At 29.7% G+C, this 22625-nt stretch overlaps 1 protein-coding gene across 1 annotated transcript in view; it reads right to left on the reverse strand.

Moving 5' to 3' along the window:
- Positions 1-22625, reverse strand: part of LOC137235482 (calcium-dependent secretion activator-like) — a 3515579-nt gene that overhangs the window by 2048653 nt on the left and 1444301 nt on the right. The gene's annotated exons all lie outside the window — the stretch shown is intronic.

A 22625-nucleotide genomic window follows, 5' to 3' on the forward strand; every position in this document is an offset into this window, starting at 1 on the left:
ATTAAATAAATTATAAAAATTAAAAAAAAAAAAAAAAATTGCTTCAAATAAATGTTTTCATACATTTAAAAAAAGCAATATGGGCAATCCCCGATTATTAAAAATCATAAAATAAGAAATATTAAAATAAATTAGCATAAAAGACAATATACAAATTTTAATGTAATATCTTTGTAGCAAATTTAATATACAACGTGATAAAAGATAATACAATAAAATAAAATAAGAAATATCAAAATAAATTAGCATAAAAGACAATATACAAATTTTAATGTAATATCTTTGTAGCAAATTTATTTATTTTTTGTTCACTATAAGACGTGCTATATCTAAAAAGAACATAAAATGTGGAAATGCAAAAAACATTTGGGCCAAATTTGCAATTAATTGTTATAAATAAATAAAGTTAGTGAGTTTGAAGTAAAGTTGACTCATTATTTCTGATTTATTTTTTTTTTTTAAAGCACCTAAAATGAAAAACAAAGAATCTGTTAAATAAAGACCTATGCTTTTACGTGTAAGTAAAATTTGTCCAAAAAAATAGGCCGGTTAAGTTATTACTTCTCGGTAAAATTTTTTTTTGTGCGCTAACAATTATTTTAGAACAATTTTTTAAAGATTTTGGTACAAACCAATATAGGTAATTGGAAACAATGGGAAACAATATTTTATTTCAACAGAAAATGAGCGAAGCAGTAGTTCTCTCCCTGTTTGGCGTGTACAAATATATACATATGTAGAGATGAAACATTTGAGCAACGGAACAATTGAGAATTTGGAGCTTGTACTCAGGGGGGTTTGTGAACATAATGCGTCCTACAAATGGCAATTTCGATAGTTGCACAGATTTTCGAATTTACAAAAAACTTTTTCTATTAATTATAAACAAATAGAGTAATATTTGTTAACAAAAATAGGCCTAAGTACTGCGGCTGATCAATACGAATCGATTCATATAACTTTTATATGATTTTACGTATGCGAAACAGCCTGTCAATTGATTGTATGGAAATTTTGTTAGCGTATTAATATATAGATAGTGGGTAATATACTGCCTATGCAATATTTCGACCTAAAATCGAAAACTTTTTTGGGTCGTTTTTTTTTTCGTTTAATATACAACGTGAAATTTTCCGATTCAATCAAGTTGCATTTAAATAATAATAAACTAATTTGAAATAAAAGATAATATAATAAAATAAGAAATATTAAAATAAATTAGCATAAAAGACAATATACAAATTTTAATGTAATATCTATGTAGCAAATTTAATATACAACGTGATAAAAGATAATACAATAAATTATGTGTATTGGGCCAAGTTTTATAATTGTATAATAGTACTTTTTTGGAGCTTTCTGGCCGGCTTTCCTTTAAAATAAAACAAATGTTTACTTCTTCATCCTACGCGTTTCGACGCTGTATTGCGTCTTCCTCAGGGATTTCTATTTATTACACAAAAACGAAAAACATATAAATTGTTTGAAATTAGCTTAGTCATAAGACGATACACAGTTTTGAACATATTGGACTTACATCTTTTTGCTACTTAATGCACAAATTTTGTATGAAATTTAAATATAATATCATTACATCAGTAGATAATAACCACACATTATAAAAACACTGGTACATCATTCCCTATCAAAAGCTAAACATTTAATGTGATGGCGCTTGCATACGCGCAATTTATGCTGTCTACATCTTCTCGATAATTAAAACTTTCAATATATTTTGTTGTATGCGCAGCCCTTCTAACGTCAACCTTCTTCTTATTCTGTTTTCCACGTCCAAAATCTTTACATTATCGAAATCAGCTCTGTGCTTGCAATCCGTCAGGTGCTGCGCTAAAGCTGTGGTGTTTTTGTTGTTTTTTGCGTCTAACCTGTGTTCATTTATTCTCGTGTTAACCAAAGACAAAATCAAAAAGGAGCAACTACACAACGTAATCTACGAAATACCATGTGGGGGAGGAAAAGAGGGGGAATTTTGCGGGAAGGTATACATAGGACAAACAAAAAGATCGGTCAACACGAGAATAAATGAACACAGGTTAGACGCAAAAAACAACAAAAACACCACATCTTTAGCGCAGCACCTGACGGATTGCAAGCACACAGCTGATTTCGATAATGTAAAGATTTTGGACGTAGAAAACAGAATAAGAAGAAGGTTGACGTTAGAAGGGCTGCGCATACAACAAAATATATCGAAAGTTGTAAATTATCGAGAAGATGTAGACAGCATAAATTGCGCGTATGCAAGCGCCATCACATTAAATGTTTAGCTTTTGATAGGGAATGATGTACCAGTGTTTTTATAATGTGTGGTTATTATCTACTGATGTAATGATATTATATTTAAATTTCATACAAAATTTGTGCATTAAGTAGCAAAAAGATGTAAGTCCAATATGTTCAAAACTGTGTATCGTCTTATGACTAAGCTAATTTCCAACAATTTATATGTTTTTCGTTTTTGTGTAATAAATAGAAATCCCTGAGGAAGACGCAATACAGCGTCGAAACGCGTAGGATGAAGAAGTAAACATTTGTTTTATTTTAAAGGAAAGCCGGCCAGAAAGCTCCAAAAAAGTACTATTATATAATACAATAAAATAAAATAAGAAATATCAAAATAAATTAGCATATAAGACAATATACAAATTTTAATGTAATATCTTTGTAGCAAATTTATTTATTTTTTGTTCACTATAAGACGTGCTATATCTAAAAAGAGCATAAAATCTGGAAATGCAAAAAACATTTGGGTCAAATTTGCAATTAATTGTTATAAATAAATAAATTTAGTGAGTTTGAAGAAAAGTTGACACATTATTTCTGATTTATTTTTTTTTAAAGCACCTAAAATGAAAAACAAAGAATCTGTTAAATAAAGACCTATGCTTTTACGTGTAAGTAAAATTTGTCCAAAAAAATAGGCCGGTTAAGTTATTACTTCTCTTTAAAGTTTTTTTGTGCGCTAACAATTATTTTAGAACAACTTTTTAAAGGTTTTGTTACAAACCAATATAGATAATTGGAAACAATGGGAAACAATATTTTATTTCAACAGAAAATGAGCGAAGCAGTAGTTCTCTCACTGTTTGGCGTGTACAAATATATACATATGTAGAGATGAAACATTTGAGCAACGGAACAATTGAGAATTTGGAGCTTGTACTCAGGGGGGTTTGTGAACATAATGCGTCCTACAGATGGCAATTTCGATAGTTGCACAGATTTTCGAATTTACAAAAAACTTTTTCTATTAATTATAAACAAATAGAGTAATATTTGTTAACAAAAATAGGCCTAAGCACTGCGGCTGATCAATACGAATCGATTCATATAACTTTTATATGATTTTACGTATGCTAAGTATGCGAAACAGCCTGCCAATTGATTGTATGGAAATTTTGTTAGCGTATTAATATATAGATAGTAGAGTAATATACGGCCTATGCAATATTTCGACCTAAAATCGAAAACGTTTTTGAGTCGTTTTTTTTTTCGTTTAATATACAACGTGAAATTTTCCGATTCAATCAAGTTGCAATTAAATAATAATAAACTAAGTTGAAATAAAAGATAATATAATAAAATAAAATAAGAAATATCAAAATAAATTAGCATAAAAGACAATATACAAATTTTAATGTAATATCTTTGTAGCAAATTTATTTATGTTTTGTTCACTATAAGACGTGCTATATCTAAAAAGAGCATAAAATCTGGAAATGCAAAAAACATTTGGGTCAAATGTGCAAATAATTGTTATAAATAAATAAATTTAGTGAGTTTGAAGAAAAGTTGACTCATTATTTCTGATTTATTTTTGTTTTAAAGCACCTAAAATGAAAAACAAAGAATCTGTTAAATAAAGACCTATGCTTTTACGTGTAAGTAAAATTTGTCCAAAAAAATAGGCCGGTTAAGTTATTACTTCTCTTTAAAGTTTTTTTGTGCGCTAACAATTATTTTAGAACAATTTTTTAAAGATTTTGGTACAAACCAATATAGGTAATTGTAAACAATGGGAAACAATATTTTATTTCAACAGAAAATGAGCGAAGCAGTAGTTCTCTCACTGTTTGGCGTGTACAAATATATACATATGTAGAGATGAAACATTTGAGCAACGGAACAATTGAGAATTTGGAGCTTGTACTCAGGGGGGTTTGTGAACATAATGCGTCCTACATATGGCAATTTCGATAGTTGCACAGATTTTCGAATTTACAAAAAACTTTTTCTTTTAATTATAAACAAATAGAGTAATATTTGTTAACAAAAATAGGCCTAAGCACTGCGGCTGATCAATACGAATCGATTCATATAACTTTTATATGATTTTACGTATGCTAAGTATGCGAAACAGCCTGTCAATTGATTGTATGGAAATTTTGTTAGCGTATTAATATATAGATAGTGGGTAATATACTGCCTATGCAATATTTCGACCTAAAATCGAAAACTTTTTTGGGTCGTTTTTTTTTCGTTTAATATACAACGTGAAATTTTCCGATTCAATCAAGTTGCATTTAAATAATAATAAACTAAGTTGAAATAAAAGATAATATAATAAAATAAAATAAGAAATATTAACATAAATTAGCATAAAAGACAATATACAAATTTTAATGTAATATCTTTGTAGCAAATTTAATATACAACGTGATAAAAGATAATACAATAAAATAAAATAAGAAATATCAAAATAAATTAGCATAAAAGACAATATACAAATTTTAATGTAATATCTTTGTAGCAAATTTATTTATTTTTTGTTCACTATAAGACGTGCTATATCTAAAAAGAGCATAAAATCTGGAAATGCAAAAAACATTTGGGTCAAATTTGCAATTAATTGTTACAAATAAATAAATTTAGTGAGTTTGAAGAAAAGTTGACTCATTATTTCTGATTTATTTTTTTTTAAAGCACCTAAAATGAAAAACAAAGAATCTGTTAAATAAAGACCTATGCTTTTACATGTAAGTAAAATTTGTCCAAAAAAATAGGCCGGTTAAGTTATTACTTCTCTTTAAAGTTTTTTTGTGCGCTAACAATTATTTTAGAACAATTTTTTAAAGATTTTGGTACAAACCAATATAGGTAATTGTAAACAATGGGAAACAATATTTTATTTCAACAGAAAATGAGCGAAGCAGTAGTTCTCTCACTGTTTGGCGTGTACAAATATATACATATGTAGAGATGAAACATTTGAGCAACGGAACAATTGAGAATTTGGAGCTTGTACTCAGGGGGGTTTGTGAACATAATGCGTCCTACAGATGGCAATTTCGATAGTTGCACAGATTTTCGAATTTACAAAAACTTTTTCTATTAATTATAAACAAATAGAGTAATATTTGTTAACAAAAATAGGCCTAAGCACTGCGGCTGATCAATACGAATCGATTCATATAACTTTTATATGATTTTACGTATGCTAAGTATGCGAAACAGCCTGCCAATTGATTGTATGGAAATTTTGTTAGCGTATTAATATATAGATAGTAGAGTAATATACGGCCTATGCAATATTTCGACCTAAAATCGAAAACGTTTTTGAGTCGTTTTTTTTTTCGTTTAATATACAACGTGAAATTTTCCGATTCAATCAAGTTGCAATTAAATAATAATAAACTAAGTTGAAATAAAAGATAATATAATAAAATAAAATAAGAAATATCAAAATAAATTAGCATAAAAGACAATATACAAATTTTAATGTAATATATTTGTAGCAAATTTATTTATGTTTTGTTCACTATAAGACGTGCTATATCTAAAAAGAGCATAAAATCTGGAAATGCAAAAAACATTTGGGTCAAATGTGCAAATAATTGTTATAAATAAATAAATTTAGTGAGTTTGAAGAAAAGTTGACTCATTATTTCTGATTTATTTTTGTTTTAAAGCACCTAAAATGAAAAACAAAGAATCTGTTAAATAAAGACCTATGCTTTTACGTGTAAGTAAAATTTGTCCAAAAAAATAGGCCGGTTAAGTTATTACTTCTCTTTAAAGTTTTTTTGTGCGCTAACAATTATTTTAGAACAATTTTTTAAAGATTTTGGTACAAACCAATATAGGTAATTGTAAACAATGGGAAACAATATTTTATTTCAACAGAAAATGAGCGAAGCAGTAGTTCTCTCACTGTTTGCCGTGTACAAATATATACATATGTAGAGATGAAACATTTGAGCAACGGAACAATTGAGAATTTGGAGCTTGAACCCAGGGGGGTTTGTGAACATAATGAGTCCTACAGATGGCAATTTCGATAGTTGCACAGATTTTCGAATTTACAAAAAACGTTTTCTATTAATTATAAACAAATAGAGTAATATTTGTTAACAAAAATAGGCCTACGCACTGCGGCTGATCAATACGAATCGATTCATATAACTTTTATATGATTTTACGTATGCTAAGTATGCGAAACAGCCTGTCAATTGATTGTATGGAAATTTTGTTAGCGTATTAATATATAGATAGTAGAGTAATATACGGCCTATGCAATATTTCGACCTAAAATCGAAAACGTTTTTGGGCCGTTTTTTTTTCGTTTAATATACAGCGTGAAATTTCCCGATTCAATCAAGTTGCATTTAAATAATAATAAACTAAGTTGAAATAAAAGATAATATAATAAAATAAAATAAGAAATATCAAAATATTTTAGCATAAAAGACAATATACAAATTTTAATGTAATATCTTTGTAGCAAATTTATTTATTTTTTGTTCACTATAAGACGTGCTATATCTAAAAAGAGCATAAAATCTGGAAATGCAAAAAACATTTGGGTCAAATTTGCAATTAATTGTTATAAATAAATAAATTTAGTGAGTTTGAAGAAAAGTTTACTCATTATTTCTGATTTATTTTTATTTAAAGCACCTAAAATGAAAAACAAAGAATCTGTTAAATAAAGACCTATGCTTTTACGTGTAATTAAAATTTGTCCAAAAAAATAGGCCGGTTAAGTTATTACTTCTCTTTAAAGTTTTTTTGTGCGCTAACAATTATTTTAGAACAATTTTTTAAAGATTTTGGTGCAAACCAATATAGGTAATTGGAAACAATGGGAAACAATATTTTATTTCAACAGAAAATGAGCGAAGCAGTAGTTCTCTCACTGTTTGGCGTGTACAAATATATACATATGTAGAGATGAAACATTTGAGCAACGGAACAATTGAGAATTTGGAGCTTGTACTCAGGGGGGTTTGTGAACATAATGCGTCCTACAGATGGCAATTTCGATAGTTGCACAGATTTTCGAATTTACAAAAAACTTTTTCTATTAATTATAAACAAATAGAGTAATATTTGTTAACAAAAATAGGACTAAGCACTGCGGCTGATCAATACGAATCGATTCATATAACTTTTATATGATTTTACGTATGCTAGGTATGCGAAACAGCCTGTCAATTGATTATATGGAAATTTTGTTAGCGTATTAATATATAGATAGTAGAGTAATATACGGCATATGCAATATTTCGACCTAAAATCGAAAAAGTTTTTGAGTCGTTTTTTTTTCGTTTAATATACAACGTGAAATTTTCCGATTCAATCAAGTTGCATTTAAATAATAATAAACTAAGTTGAAATAAAATATAATATAATAAAATAAAATAAGAAATATCAAAATAAATTAGCATAAAAGACAATATACAAATTTTAATGTAATATCTTTGTAGCAAATTTGTTTATGTTTTGTTCACTACAAGACGTGCCATATCTAAAAGAGCATAAAATCTGGAAATGCAAAAAACATTTGGGTCAAATTTGCAATTAATTGTTATAAATAAATAAATTTAGTGAGTTTGTAGAAAAGTTGACTCATTATTTCTGATTTATTTTTGTTTTAAAGCACCTAAAATGAAAAACAAAGAATCTGTTAAATAAAGACCTATGCTTTTACGTGTAAGTAAAATTTGTCCAAAAAAATAGGCCGGTTAAGTTATTACTTCTCTTTAAAGTTTTTTTGTGCGCTAACAATTATTTTAGAACAAAGTTTTTAAAGATTTTGGTACAAACCAATATAGGTAATTGGAAACAATGGGAAACAATATTTTATTTCAACAGAAAATGAGCGAAGCAGTAGTTCTCTCACTGTTTGGCGTGAACAAATATATACATATGTAGAGATGAAACATTTGAGCAACGGAACAATTGAGAATTTGGAGCTTGTACTAAGGGGGGTTTGTGAACATAATGCATCCTACAGATGGCAATTTCGATAGTTGCACAGATTTTCGAATTTACAAAAAACTTTTTCTATTAATTATAAACAAATAGAGTAATATTTGTTAACAAGGCCTAAGGCCTAAGCACTGCGGCTGATCAATACGAATCGATTCAATAACTTTTATATGATTTTACATATGCTAAGTATGCGAAACAGCCTGTCAATTGATTGTATGAAAATTTTGTTAGCGTATTAATATAAAGATAGTAGAGTAATATACGGCCTATGCAATATTTCGACCTAAAATCGAAAACGTTTTTGGGTCGTTTTTTTCGCTTAATATACAACGTGAAATTTTCCGATTCAATCAAGTTGCATTTAAATAATAATAAACTAAGTTGAAAAAAAGGATAATATAATAAAATAAAATAAGAAATATCAAAATAAATTAGCATAAAAGACAATATACAAATTTTAATGTAATATCTTTGTAGCAAATTTATTTATTTTTTGTTCACTATAAGACGTGCTATATCTAAAACGAGCATAAAATCTGGAAATGCAAAAAACATTTGGGTCAAATTTGCAATTAATTGTTATAAATAAATAAATTTAGTGAGTTTGCAGAAAAGTTGACTCATTATTTCTGATTTATTTTTTTTAAAGCACCTAAAATGAAAAACAAAGAATCTGTTAAATAAAGACCTATGCTTTTACGTGTAAGTAAAATTTGTCCAAAAAAATAGGCCGGTTAAGTTATTACTTCTCTTTAAAGTTTTTTTGTGCGCTAACAATTATTTTAGAACAATTTTTTAAAGATTTTGGTACAAACCAATATAGGTAATTGGAAACAATGGGAAACAATATTTTATTTCAACAGAAAATGAGCGAGGCAGTAGTTCTCTCACTGTTCGGCGTGTACAAATATATACATATGTAGAGATGAAACATTTGAGCAACGGAACAATTGAGAATTTGGAGCTTGTACTCAGGGGGGTTTGTGAACATAATGCGTCCTACAAATGGCAATTTCGATAGTTGCACAGATTTTCGAATCTACAAAAAACTTTTTCTATTAATTATAAACAAATAGAGTAATATTTGTTAACAAAAATAGGCCTAAGCACTGCGGCTGATCAATACGAATCGATTCATATAACTTTTATATGATTTTACGTATGCTAAGTATGCGAAACAGCCTGTCAATTAATTGTATGGAAATTTTGTTAGCGTATTAATATATAGATAGTAGAGTAATATACGGCCTATGCAATATTTCGACCTAAAATCGAAAACGTTTTTGGGTCGTTTTTTTTCGTTTAATATACAGCGTGAAATTTTCCGATTCAATCAAGTTGCATTTAAATAATAATAAACTAAGTTGAAATAAAAGATAATAAAATAAAATAAAATAAGAAATATCAAAATAAATTAGAATAAAAGACAATATACAAATTTTAATGTAATATCTTTGTAGCAAATTTATGTATTTTTTGTTCACTATAAGACGTGCTATATCTAAAAAGAGCATAAAATCTGGAAATGCAAAAAACATTTGGGTCAAATTTGCAATTAATTGTTATAAATAAATAAATTTAGTGAGTTTGAAGAAAAGTTGACTCATTATTTCTGATTTATTTTTTTTTAAAGCACATAAAATGAAAAACAAAGAATCTGTTAAATAAAGACCTATGCTTTTACATGTAAGTAAAATTTGTCCAAAAAAATAGGCCGGTTAAGTTATTACTTCTCTTTAAATTTTTTTGTGCGCTAACAATTATTTTAGAACAATTTTTTAAAGATTTTGGTACAAACCAATATAGGTAATTGGAAACAATGGGAAACAATATTTTATTTCAACAGAAAATGAGCGAAGCAGTAGTTCTCTCACTGTTTGACGTGTACAAATATATACATATGTAGAGATGAAACATGTGAGCAACGGAACAATTGAGAATTTGGAGCTTGTACTCAGGGGGGTTTGTGAACATTATGCGTCCTACAGATGGCAATTTCGATAGTTGCACAGATTTTCGAATTTACAAAAAACTTTTTCTATTAATTATAAACAAATAGAGTAATATTTGTTAACAAAAAAGGCCTAAGCACTGCGGCTGATTAATACGAATCGATTCATATAACTTTTATATGATTTTACGTATGCTAAACATGCGAAACATCCTGTCAATTTTGTTAGCGTATTAATATATAGATATTAGAGTAATATACGGCCTATGCAATATTTCGACCTAAAATCGAAAACGTTTTTGGGTCGTTTTTTTTCGTTTAATATACAACGTGAAATTTTCCGATTCAATCAAGTTGCATTTAAATAATAATAAACTAAGTTGAAATAAAAGATAATATAATAAAATAAAATAAGAAATATCAAAATAAATTAGCATAAAAGACAATATACCAATTTTAATGTAATATCTTTGTAGCAAATTTATTTATTTTTTGTTCACTATAAGACGTGCTATATCTAAAAAGAGCATAAAATCTGGAAATGCAAAAAAAATTTGGGTCAAATTTGCAATTAATTGTTATAAATAAATAAATTTAGTGAGTTTGAAGAAAAGTTGACTCATTATTTCTGATTTATTTTTTTTTAAAGCACCTAAAATGAAAAACAAAGAATCTGTTAAATAAAGACCTATGCTTTTACGTGTAAGTAAAATTTGTCCAAAAAAATAGGCCGGTTAAGTTATTACTTCTCTTTAAAGTTTTTTTGTGCGCTAACAATTATTTTAGAACAATTTTTTAAAGATTTTTGTACAAACCAATATAGGTAATTGGAAACAATGGGAAACAATATTTTATTTCAACAGAAAATGAGCGAAGCAGTAGTTCTCTCACTGTTTGGCGTGTACAAATATATACATATTGTAACGAATTTGCTGCAAATCCTCTTATTTGCAACCCTCTGCTAAGTTCGTATCGCTAAACTGTTGAATAAATAACGCCAATATGTAATAATGCAAAATGGCCTTTATTCAAGTACTTCACAATAACACTTGTACTTTGCAACGAATAGCTTACTTAATAACCAAACTGATTGACAGCTCAAATGAAACTCTACTATTCAAAATAATATAGCTCGCTAGATAGCGCTTAATCCAAATCTCAAATCAAACTGAATTACTTCTTACTCGCTTGCCCCGCTTTTATAGTTTACGCTGCATACTTCTAGGCTCTTCAATTTCCAGAACTTACCAACTATATTCCTGTGTGTATAGTTCTCATATAGTTTCTACTTGTTTACAATTGTCTACTTTTTAGCGCTTCTCAGATGTACATATGTGAGTTTGTAGTTTACAGTCTCCCGCACACACATAAACGTATAAGTAAATTCATCTGTGTGTGACATCTCATCTCTCGCTGCCTTGTATGTAAATGGTGCTCGTCGGAATGTGTACATATGTGTAGACGCAATTATTGATTCGTTTATGTATAATGATTGAATTATTGATGTGCATTCACGTCACTGCTTAGCATCGGCTTAGAGACGATAGCATCGCTCAGTGCTGCTAACATTCGTTACACTGCCCTCCACCTAAGTCTGATCGTCCCGATCAGACAAATCTCTCGATTTAAACGCTGCTAGCATCGCCAAATGTACCATTCTTCTATTTCGTGATTTCACAATTGCTTGTATGCGGCAGATGACATCATTGATCGTCTTCACAACTCTGTACGGGCCTTCCCAACTGCACCGATATTTCGATGGAACACCTTTCCGCCGGTGAGGGTTGTATAGCAGTACCAAATCTCCCTCCTGGAAACCTTCCGAATTATTTTCCTTGTCGTACCTGTGTTCCATCTTACTACTCATTATTCTGGATCGTTCCCTCGCACTCTGTTGCTCGGCCAATGAAGAACTACTTTGTAGAGCCTGTCCTTGACGGATTGGCTTCACATACTCAGTATCGTTCCGACGTTTCCCAACAGTAGTGCGCGCTGGCTTGAAACCACCCTTGCATTCTTTATCGGAAATTCGTTGCTTCGTTTTCCTGCGTCTTTTAGGTTTTGTCAATGCCAGTGTTTCTCTCGCAGGTACTTTTGATTTTGATTTATTTGGCCCATTCGATCTATCAACCTTTACCTTTGAATTTCGTGGCCTTCGTCGAGTATTCTCCACCAGTACCCGATTACTGCTGTACCCTTTTCCAAACTAAAGTTAAGTGGCACATCTTGGTTCTCATAACGCATCACCCTTCTCTGCATATCGATCTTGATGTCATGGTCAACCAAGAAATCCACTCCCAATATAACTTCATCAACAATCTCCGCCACAACAAATTTGTGTAGAACCATGACCTTCCCAATCAATACTTCACATATCACTTCTCCCTGAACTTGGTTATACTAGCCAGTGACCGTACGCAACTTTGCTCCAGGTAACGGTTTTACTCTCCTGTTGACCAAGTCAGATCGGATCAAGGAATGAGATGCGCCCGTATCTACAGTCAGTACTCGTTCTTTGCCATCCACATTCCCTCTGACGGTAAGACTGCTTGATTTCCTTCCAATTTGCGACACAGATATCATAGGACATTCAATAGCCGGGGCAAGTTTTCGTTCTTTACATTCGACACGCTCTTGCTCATTTCCGCCAGCTTTCCGTTTACGGCCATCCACATTGCTGGAACTATTAGGACCAAGATCGCAATGACGTGCAATGTGACCTGGGTTGCCGCACTTGAAACATTTAATAACTCCGGCATTCTTCTGTTGTGATCCCTTCAGTGCTTCCAAAATTGTGTCTACCCAATCTGGTCTTTCCACTTCCACACGGCGTGCTTTGAAAACTGGCTTACACAGAAGCGACGCTGTTTCCTGAATCAGAGCTTGTGACACCGTTTCTGCGAATGTGGGTTTTGGGTTTGCATATGTCGCTCGCTTCGTTTCTACGTCCCGTATGCCGTTTATAAAACTCTGGATTTTTATCCTCTCGGTGTACTCCACGGGTGCGTCCGCATTCGCTAAATGTGCTAGCCTTTCAATATCCGACGCAAACTCTTGCAATGTTTCACCAGGCCTCTGGAAGCGGTTCACCAACTCCATTTGGTATATCTGCCTCCTATGCTCAGTTCCGTATCGTCTCTCTAGAGCGCCCATCAATGCTTCATAACAGTTCCGTTCGCCCTCTGGAATGGTTTGTAAAATCTCAGCTTAAGGCCCTTTCAACGCCACGAACAGAGCTGCAACTTTATCTTCATCATTCCAGTTGTTCGCTGTCGACGTCTTCTCAAATTGGAGCTTAAATACCTGGAATGGAACATAACCATCAAACGTTGGGAATTTTACCTTCAGAGTAGACGTTGAAGTGATTGGACGGTTCAATTGTAACTCCTGAATCCGATCTTTCAAAGCATCCATCTCGGCCTCCAATTTATTTTGTCGTTCACTAACAGCCTCCAGCTGCGATGAGAATTTTGTTTCCTGTGCCTCCAGCTTTGTTGAGATACGCTCTTCTTGTGCTTCGAGCTGTAATGTTATGCGTGCCTCTTGTTCTTTTAATTGTTCTGCAATTTGTGACGCCATGTGTGTTTTCTGTTCTTCCATCTTCGATGTTATTCGTGTCTCTTGGTATTCCATCTGTGATGACATATACGTTTTCTGTTCTTCTAGTTGAGATGACATATACGTTTTCTGTTCTTCTAGTTGAGATGACATATACGTTTTCTGTTCTTCTAGTTGAGATGCCAGTTGAGATGTTATATCTGTCTTTTGCGATTCCAGTTGAGAAGCCACTGTCGATGTTTGAGCAGATATTGCAGCCAAAATCATGTTCAAATCTGTGCTGGTAACCGTCTGCGATGTTTCGTTTTTCTCTTCAATTTTTGTTGTCTCCTCGCCATCAAGGTGAAAGACAAACTCTTCCACATCAATTCCTTCTGCTTCCATTGCCTCTCGTAGCCGTGCGTGAAGTTCGAGTTTAACGCCGCTTGTATTCAATCCACGGCTCTCCAACTCCTTCTTCAGTTGCTGGATCTTTAATTCACTGAACTTTGCCATATCCTTGTTGTCTTCTAGAATTTATTCAACAATTCCTCTTCTGACACCAATTGTAACGAATTTGCTGCAAATCCTCTTATTTGCAACCCTCTGCTAAGTTCGTATCGCTAAACTGTTGAATAAATAACTCCAATATGTAATAATGAAAAATTGCCTTTATTCAAGTACTTCACATAAACACTTGTACTTTGCAACGAATAGCTTACTTAATAACCAAACTGATTGACAGCTCAAATGAAACTCTACTATTCAAAATAATATAGCTCGCTAGATAGCGCTTAATCCAAATCTCAAATCAAACTGAATTACTTCTTACTCGCTTGCCCCGCTTTTATAGTTTACGCTGCATACTTCTAGGCTCTTCAATTTCCAGAACTTACCAACTATATTCGTGTGTGTATAGTTCTCATATAGTTTCTACTTGTTTACAATTGTCTACTTTTTAGCGCTTCTCAGATGTACATATGTGAGTTTGTAGTTTACAGTATCCCGCACACACATAAGCGTATAAGTAAATTCATCTGTGTGTGACATCTCATCTCTCGCTGCCTTGTATGTAAATGTTGCTCGTTGGAATGTGTACATATGTGTAGACGCAATTATTGATTCGTTTATGTATAATGATTGAATTATTGATGTGCATTCACGTCACTGCTTAGCATCGGCTTAGAGACGATAGCATCGCTCAGTGCTGCTAACATTCGTTACAATATGTAGAGATGAAACATTTGAGCAACGGAACAATTGAGAATTTGGAGCTTGTACTCAGGGGGGTTTGTGTACATAATGCGTCCTACAGATGGCAATTTCGATAGTTGCACAGATTTTCGAATTTACAAAAAACTTTTTCTATTAATTATAAACAAATAGAGTAATATTTGTTAACAAAAATAGGCCTAAGCACTGCGGCTGATCAATACGAATCGATTCATATAACTTTTATATGATTTTACGTATGCTAAGTATGCGAAACAGCCTGTCAATTGATTATATGGAAATTTTGTTAGCGTATTAATATATAGATAGTAGAGTAGTATACGGCCTATGCAATATTTCGACCTAAAATCGAAAACGTTTTTGGGTCGTTTTTTTTCGTTTAATATACAAAGTGAAATTTTCCGATTCAATCAAGTTGCATTTAAATAATAATAAACTAAGTTCAAATAAAAGATAATATAATAAAATAAAATAAGAAATATCAAAATAAATTAGCATAAAAGACAATATACAAATTTTAATGTAATGTCTTTGTAGCAAATTTATTTATTTTTTGTTCACTATAAGACGTGCTATATCTAAAAAGAGCATAAAATCTGGAAATGCAAAAAACATTTGTGTCAAATTTGCAAATAATTGTTATAAATAAATAAATTTAGTGAGTTTGAAGAAAAGTTGACTCATTATTTCTGATTTATTTTTTTTTAAAGCACCTAAAATGAAAAACAAAGAATCTGTTAAATAAAGAACTACGCTTTTACGTGTAAGTAAAATTTGTCCAAAAAAATAGGCCGGTTAAGTTATTACTTCTCTTCAAAGTTTTTTTGTGCGCTAACAATTATTTTAGAACAATTTTTTAAAGATTTTGGTACAAACCAATATAGGTAATTGGAAACAATGGGAAACAATATTTTATTTCAACAGAAAATGAGCGAAGCGTGTACAAATATATACATATGTAGAGATGAAACATTTGAGCAACGGAACAATTGAGAATTTGGAGCTTGTACTCAGGGGGGTTTGTGAACATAATGCGTCGTACAGATGGCAATTTCGATAGTTGCACAGATTTTCGAATTTACAAAAAACTTTTTCTATTAATTATAAACAAATAGAGTAATATTTGTTAACAAAAATAGGCCTAAGCACTGCGGCTGAGCAATACGAATCGATTCATATAACTTTTATATGATTTTACGTATGCTAAGTATGCGAAACAGCCTGTCAATTGATTGTATGAAAATTTTGTTAGCGTATCAATATAAAGATAGTAGAGTAATATACGGCCTATGCAATATTTCGACCTAAAATCGAAAACGTTTTTGGGTCGTTTTTTTTCGCTTAATATACAACGTGAAATTTTCCGATTCAATCAAGTTGCATTTAAATAATAATAAACTAAGTTGAAATAAAAAATAATATAATAAAATAAAATAAGAAATATCAAAATAAATTAGCATAAAAGACAATATACAAATTTTAATGTAATATCTTTGTAGCAAATTTATTTATTTTTTGTTCACTATAAGACGTGCTATATCTAAAACGAGCATAAAATCTGGAAATGCAAAAAACATTTGGGTCAAATTTGCAATTAATTGTTATAAATAAATAAATTTAGTGAGTTTGAAGAAAAGTTGACTCATTATTTCTGATTTATTTTTTTTAAAGCACCTAAAATGAAAAACAAAGAATCTGTTAAATAAAGACCTATGCTTTTACGTGTAAGTAAAATTTGTCCAAAAAAATAGGCCGGTTAAGTTATTCCTTCTCTTTAAAGTTTTTTTGTGCGCTAACAATTATTTTAGAACAATTTTTTAAAGATTTTGGTACAAACCAATATAGGTAATTGGAAACAATGGGAAACAATATTTTATTTCAACAGAAAATGAGCGAAGCAGTAGTTCTCTCACTGTTTGGCGTGTACAAATATATACATATGTAGAGATGAAACATTTGAGCAACGGAACAATTGAGAATTTGGAGTTGTACTCAGGGGGGTTTGTGAACATAATGCGTCCTACAGATGGCAATTTCGATAGTTGCACAGATTTTCGAATTTACAAAAAACTTTTTCTATTAATTATAAACAAATAGAGTAATATTTGTTAAGAAAAAAAGGCCTAAGCACTGCGGCTGATCAATACGAATCGATTCATATAACTTTTATATGATTTTGCGTATGCCAAGTATGCGAAACAGCCTGTCAATTGATTGTATGGAAATTTTGTTAGCGTATTAATATATAGATAGTGGGTAATATACTGCCTATGCAATATTTCGACCTAAAATCGAAAACTTTTTTGGGTCGTTTTTTTTTCGTTTAATATACAACGTCAAATTTTCCGATTCAATCAAGTTGCATTTAAATAATAATAAACTAAGTTGAAATAAAAGATAATATAATAAAATAAAATAAGAAATATTAAAATAAATTAGCATAAAAGACAATATACAAATTTTAATGTAATATCTTTGTAGCAAATTTAATATACAACGTGATAAAAGATAATACAATAAAATAAAATAAGAAATATCAAAGTAAATTAGCATAAAAGACAATATACAAATTTTAATGTAATATCTTTGTAGCAAATTTATTTATTTTTTGTTCACTATAAGACGTGCTATATCTAAAAAGAGCATAAAATCTGGAAATGCAAAAAACATTTGGGTAAAATTTGCAATTAATTGTTATAAATAAATAAATTTAGTGAGTTTGAAGAAAAGTTGACTCATTATTTCTGATTTATTTTTTTTTAAAGCACCTAAAATGAAAAACAAAGAATCTGTTAAATAAAGACCTATGCTTTTACGTGTAAGTAAAATTTGTCCAAAAAAATAGGCCGGTTAAGTTATTTCTTCTCTTTAAAGTTTTTTTGTGAGCTAACAATTATTTTAGAACAATTTTTTAAAGATTTTGGTACAAACCAATATAGGTAATTGGAAACAATGGGAAACAATATTTTATTTCAACAGAAAATGAGCGAAGCAGTAGTTCTCTCACTGTTTGGCGTGTACAAATATATACATATGTAGAGATGAAACATTTGAGCAACGGAACAATTGAGAATTTGGAGTTGTACTCAGGGGGGTTTGTGAACATAATGCGTCCTACAGATGGCAATTTCGATAGTTGCACAGATTTTCGAATTTACAAAAAACTTTTTCTATTAATTATAAACAAATAGAGTAATATTTGTTAACAAAAAAAGGCCTAAGCACTGCGGCTGATCAATACGAATCGATTCATATAACTTTTATATGATTTTGCGTATGCCAAGTATGCGAAACAGCCTGTCAATTGATTGTATGGAAATTTTGTTAGCGTATTAATATATAGATAGTGGGTAATATACTGCCTATGCAATATTTCGACCTAACATCGAAAACTTTTTTGGGTCGTTTTTTTTTTCGTTTAATATAAAACGTGAAATTTTCCGATTCAATCAAGTTGCATTTAAATAATAATAAACTAAGTTGACATAAAAGATAATATAATAAAATAAAATAAGAAATATTAAAATAAATTAGCCTAAAAGACAATATACAAATTTTAATGTAATATCTTTGTAGCAAATTTATTTATTTTTTGTTCACTATAAGACGTGCTATATCTAAAAAGAGATAAAATCTGGAAATGCAAAAAACATTTGGGTCAAATTTGCAATTAATTGTTATAAATAAATAAAGTTAGTGAGTTTGAAGGAAAGTTGACTCATTATTTCTGATTTATTTTTCTTTAAAGCACCTAAAATGAAAAACAAAGAATCTGTTAAATAAAGACCTATGCTTTTACGTGTAATTAAAATTTGTCCAAAAAAATACGCCGGTTAAGTTATTACTTCTCTTTAAAGTTTTTTTGTGCGCTAACAATTATTTTAGAACAATTTTTTAAAGATTTTGGTACAAACCAATATAGGTAATTGGAAACAATGGGAAACAATATTTTATTTCAACAGAAAATGAGCGAAGCAGTAATTCTCTCACTGTTTGGCGTGTACAAATATATACATATGTAGAGATGAAACATTTGAGCAACGGAACAATTGAGAATTTGGAGCTTGTACTCAGGGGGGTTTGTGAACATAATGCGTCCTACAGATGGCAATTTCGATAGTTGCACAGATTTTCGAATTTACAAAAAACTTTTTCTATTAATTTTAAACAAATAGAGTAATATTTGTTAACAAAAATAGGCCTAAGCACTGCGGCTGATCAATACGAATCGATTCATACAACTCTTATATGATTTTACCTATGCTAAGTATGCGAAACAGTCTGTCAATTGATTGTATTGAAATTTTGTTAGCGTATTAATATATAAATAGTAAAGTAATATACGGCCTATGCAATATTTCGACCTAAAATCGAAAATCTTTTTGGGTCGTTTTTTTTCGTTTAATATACAACGTGAAATTTTCCGATTCAATCAAGTTGCATTTAAATAATAATAAACTAAGTTGAAATAAAAGATAATATAATAAAATAAAATAAGAAATATCAAAATAAATTAGCATAAAAGACAATATACCAATTTTAATGTAATACCTTTGTAGCAAATTTATTTATTTTTTGTTCACTATAAGACATGCTATATCTAAAAAGAGCATAAAATCTGGAAATGCAAAAAACATTTGGGTCAAATTTGCAATTAATTGTTATAAATAAATAAATTTAGTGAGTTTGAAGAAAAGTTGACTCATTATTTCTGATTTATTTTTTTAAAGCACCTAAAATGAAAAACAAAGAATCTGTTAAACAAAGACCTATGCTTTTACGTGTAAGTAAAATTTGTCCAAAAAAATAGGCCGGTTAAGTTATTACTTCTCTTTAAAGTTTTTTTGTGCGCTAACAATTATTTTAGAACAATTTTTTAAAGATTTTGGTACAAACCAATATAGGTAATTGGAGACAATGGGAAACAATATTTTATTTCAACAGAAAATGAGCGAAGCAATAGTTCTCTCACTGTTTTGCGTGTACAAATATATACATATGTAGAGATGAAACATTTGAGCAACGGAACAATTGAGAATTTGGAGCTTGTACTCAGGGGTGTTTGTGAACATAATGCGTCCTACAGATGGCAATTTCGATAGTTGCACAGATTTTCGAATTTACAAAAAACTTTTTCTATTAATTATAAACAAATAGAGTAATATTTGTTAACAAAAATAGGCCTAAGCACTGCGGCTGATCAATACGAATCGATTCATATTACTTTTATATGATTTTACGTATGCTAAGTATGCGAAACAGCCTGTCAATTGATTGTATGAAAATTTTGTTAGCGTATTAATATATAGATAGTAGAGTAATATACGGCCTATGCAATATTTCCACCTAAAATCGAAAACGTTTTTGGGTCGCTTTTTTTCGTTTAATATACAACGTGAAATTTTCCGATTCAATCAAGTTGCATTTAAATAATAATAAACTAAGTTGAAATAAAAGATAATATAATAAAATAAAATAAGAAATATCAAAATAAATTAGCATAAAAGACAATATACAAATTTTAATGTAATATCTTTGTAGCAAATTTATTTATTTTTTGTTCACTATAAGGCGTGCTATATCTAAAAAGAGCATAAAATCTGGAAATGCAAAAAACATTTGGGTCAAATTTGCAATTAATTGTTATAAATAAATAAATTTAGTGAGTTTGAAGAAAAGTTGACTCAATATTTCTGATTTATTTTTTTTAAAGCACCTAAAATGAAAAACAAAGAATATGTTAAATAAAGACCTATGCTTTTACGTGTAAGTAAAATTTGTCCAAAAAAATAGGCCGGTTAAGTTATTACTTCTCTTTAAAGTTTTTTGTGCGCTAACAATTATTTTAGAACAATTTTTTAAAGATTTTGGTACAAACCAATATAGGTAATTGGAAACAATGGGAAACAATATTTTATTTCAACAGAAAATGAGCGAAGCAGTAGTTCTCTCACTGTTTGGCGTGTACAAATATATACATATGTAGAGATGAAACATTTGAGCAACGGAACAATTGAGAATTTGGAGCTTGTACTCAGGGGGATTTGTGAACATAATGCGTCTACAAATGGCAATTTCGATAGTTGCACAGATTTTCGAATCTACAAAAAACTTTTTCTATTAATTATAAACAAATAGAGTAATATTTGTTAACAAAAATAGGCCTAAGCACTGCGGCTGATCAATACGAATCGATTCATATAACTTTTATATGATTTTACGTATGCTAAGTATGCGAAACAGCCTGTCAATTGATTGTATGGAAATTTTGTTAGCGTATTAATATATAGATAGTGGGTAATATACTACCTATGCAATATTTCGACCTAAAATCGAAAACTTTTTTGGGTCGTTTTTTTTCGTTTAATATACAACGTGAAATTTTCCGATTCAATCAAGTTGCATTTAAATAATAATAAACTAAGTTGAAATAAAAGATAATATAATAAAATAAAATAAGAAATATTAAAATAAATTAACATAAAAGACAATATACAAATTTTAATGTAATATCTTTGTAGCAAATTTAATATACAACGTGATAAAAGATAATACAATAAAATAAAATAAGAAATATCAAAATAAATTAGCATAAAAGACAATATACAAATTTTAATGTAATATCTTTGTAGCAAATTTATTTATTTTTTGTTCACTATAAGATGTGCTATATCTAAAAAGAGCATAAAATCTGGAAATGCAAAAAACATTTGGGTCAAATTTGCAATTAATTGTTATAAATAAATAAATTTAGTGAGTTTGAAGAAAAGTTGACTCATTATTTCTGATTTATTTTTTTTTTAAAGCACCTAAAATGAAAAACAAAGAATCTGTTAAATAAAGACCTATGCTTTTACGTGTAAGTAAAATTTGTCCAAAAAAATAGGCCGGTTAAGTTGTTCCTTCTCTTTAAAGTTTTTTTGTGCGCTAACAATTATTTTAGAACAATTTTTTAAAGATTTTGGTACAAACCAATATAGGTAATTGGAAACAATGGGAAACAATATTTTATTTCAACAGAAAATGAGCGAAGCAGTAGTTCTCTCACTGTTTGGCGTGTACAAATATATACATATGTAGAGATGAAACATTTGAGCAACGGAACAATTGAGAATTTGGAGTTGTACTCAGGGGGGTTTGTGAACATAATGCGTCCTACAGATGGCAATTTCGATAGTTGCACAGATTTTCGAATTTACAAAAAACTTTTTCTATTAATTATAAACAAATAGAGTAATATTTGTTAACAAAAAAAGGCCTAAGCACTGCGGCTGATCAATACGAATCGATTCATATAACTTTTATATGACTTTGCGTATGCCAAGTATGCGAAACAGCCTGTCAATTGATTGTATGGAAATTTTGTTAGCGTATTAATATATAGATAGTGGGTAATATACTGCCTATGCAATATTTCGACCTAAAATCGAAAACTTTTTTGGGTCGTTTTTTTTTCGTTTAATATACAACGTGAAATTTTCCGATTCAATCAAGTTGCATTTAAATAATAATAAACTAAGTTGACATAAAAGATAATATAATAAAATAAAATAAGAAATATTAAAATAAATTAGCATAAAAGACAATATACAAATTTTAATGTAATATCTTTTTAGCAAATTTAATATACAACGTGATAAAAGATAATACAATAAAATAAAATAAGAAA

Source organism: Eurosta solidaginis, chromosome X (genome assembly GCF_040869045.1).
Source record: "Eurosta solidaginis isolate ZX-2024a chromosome X, ASM4086904v1, whole genome shotgun sequence".
Classification (NCBI taxonomy): Eukaryota; Metazoa; Arthropoda; class Insecta; order Diptera; family Tephritidae; genus Eurosta; species Eurosta solidaginis.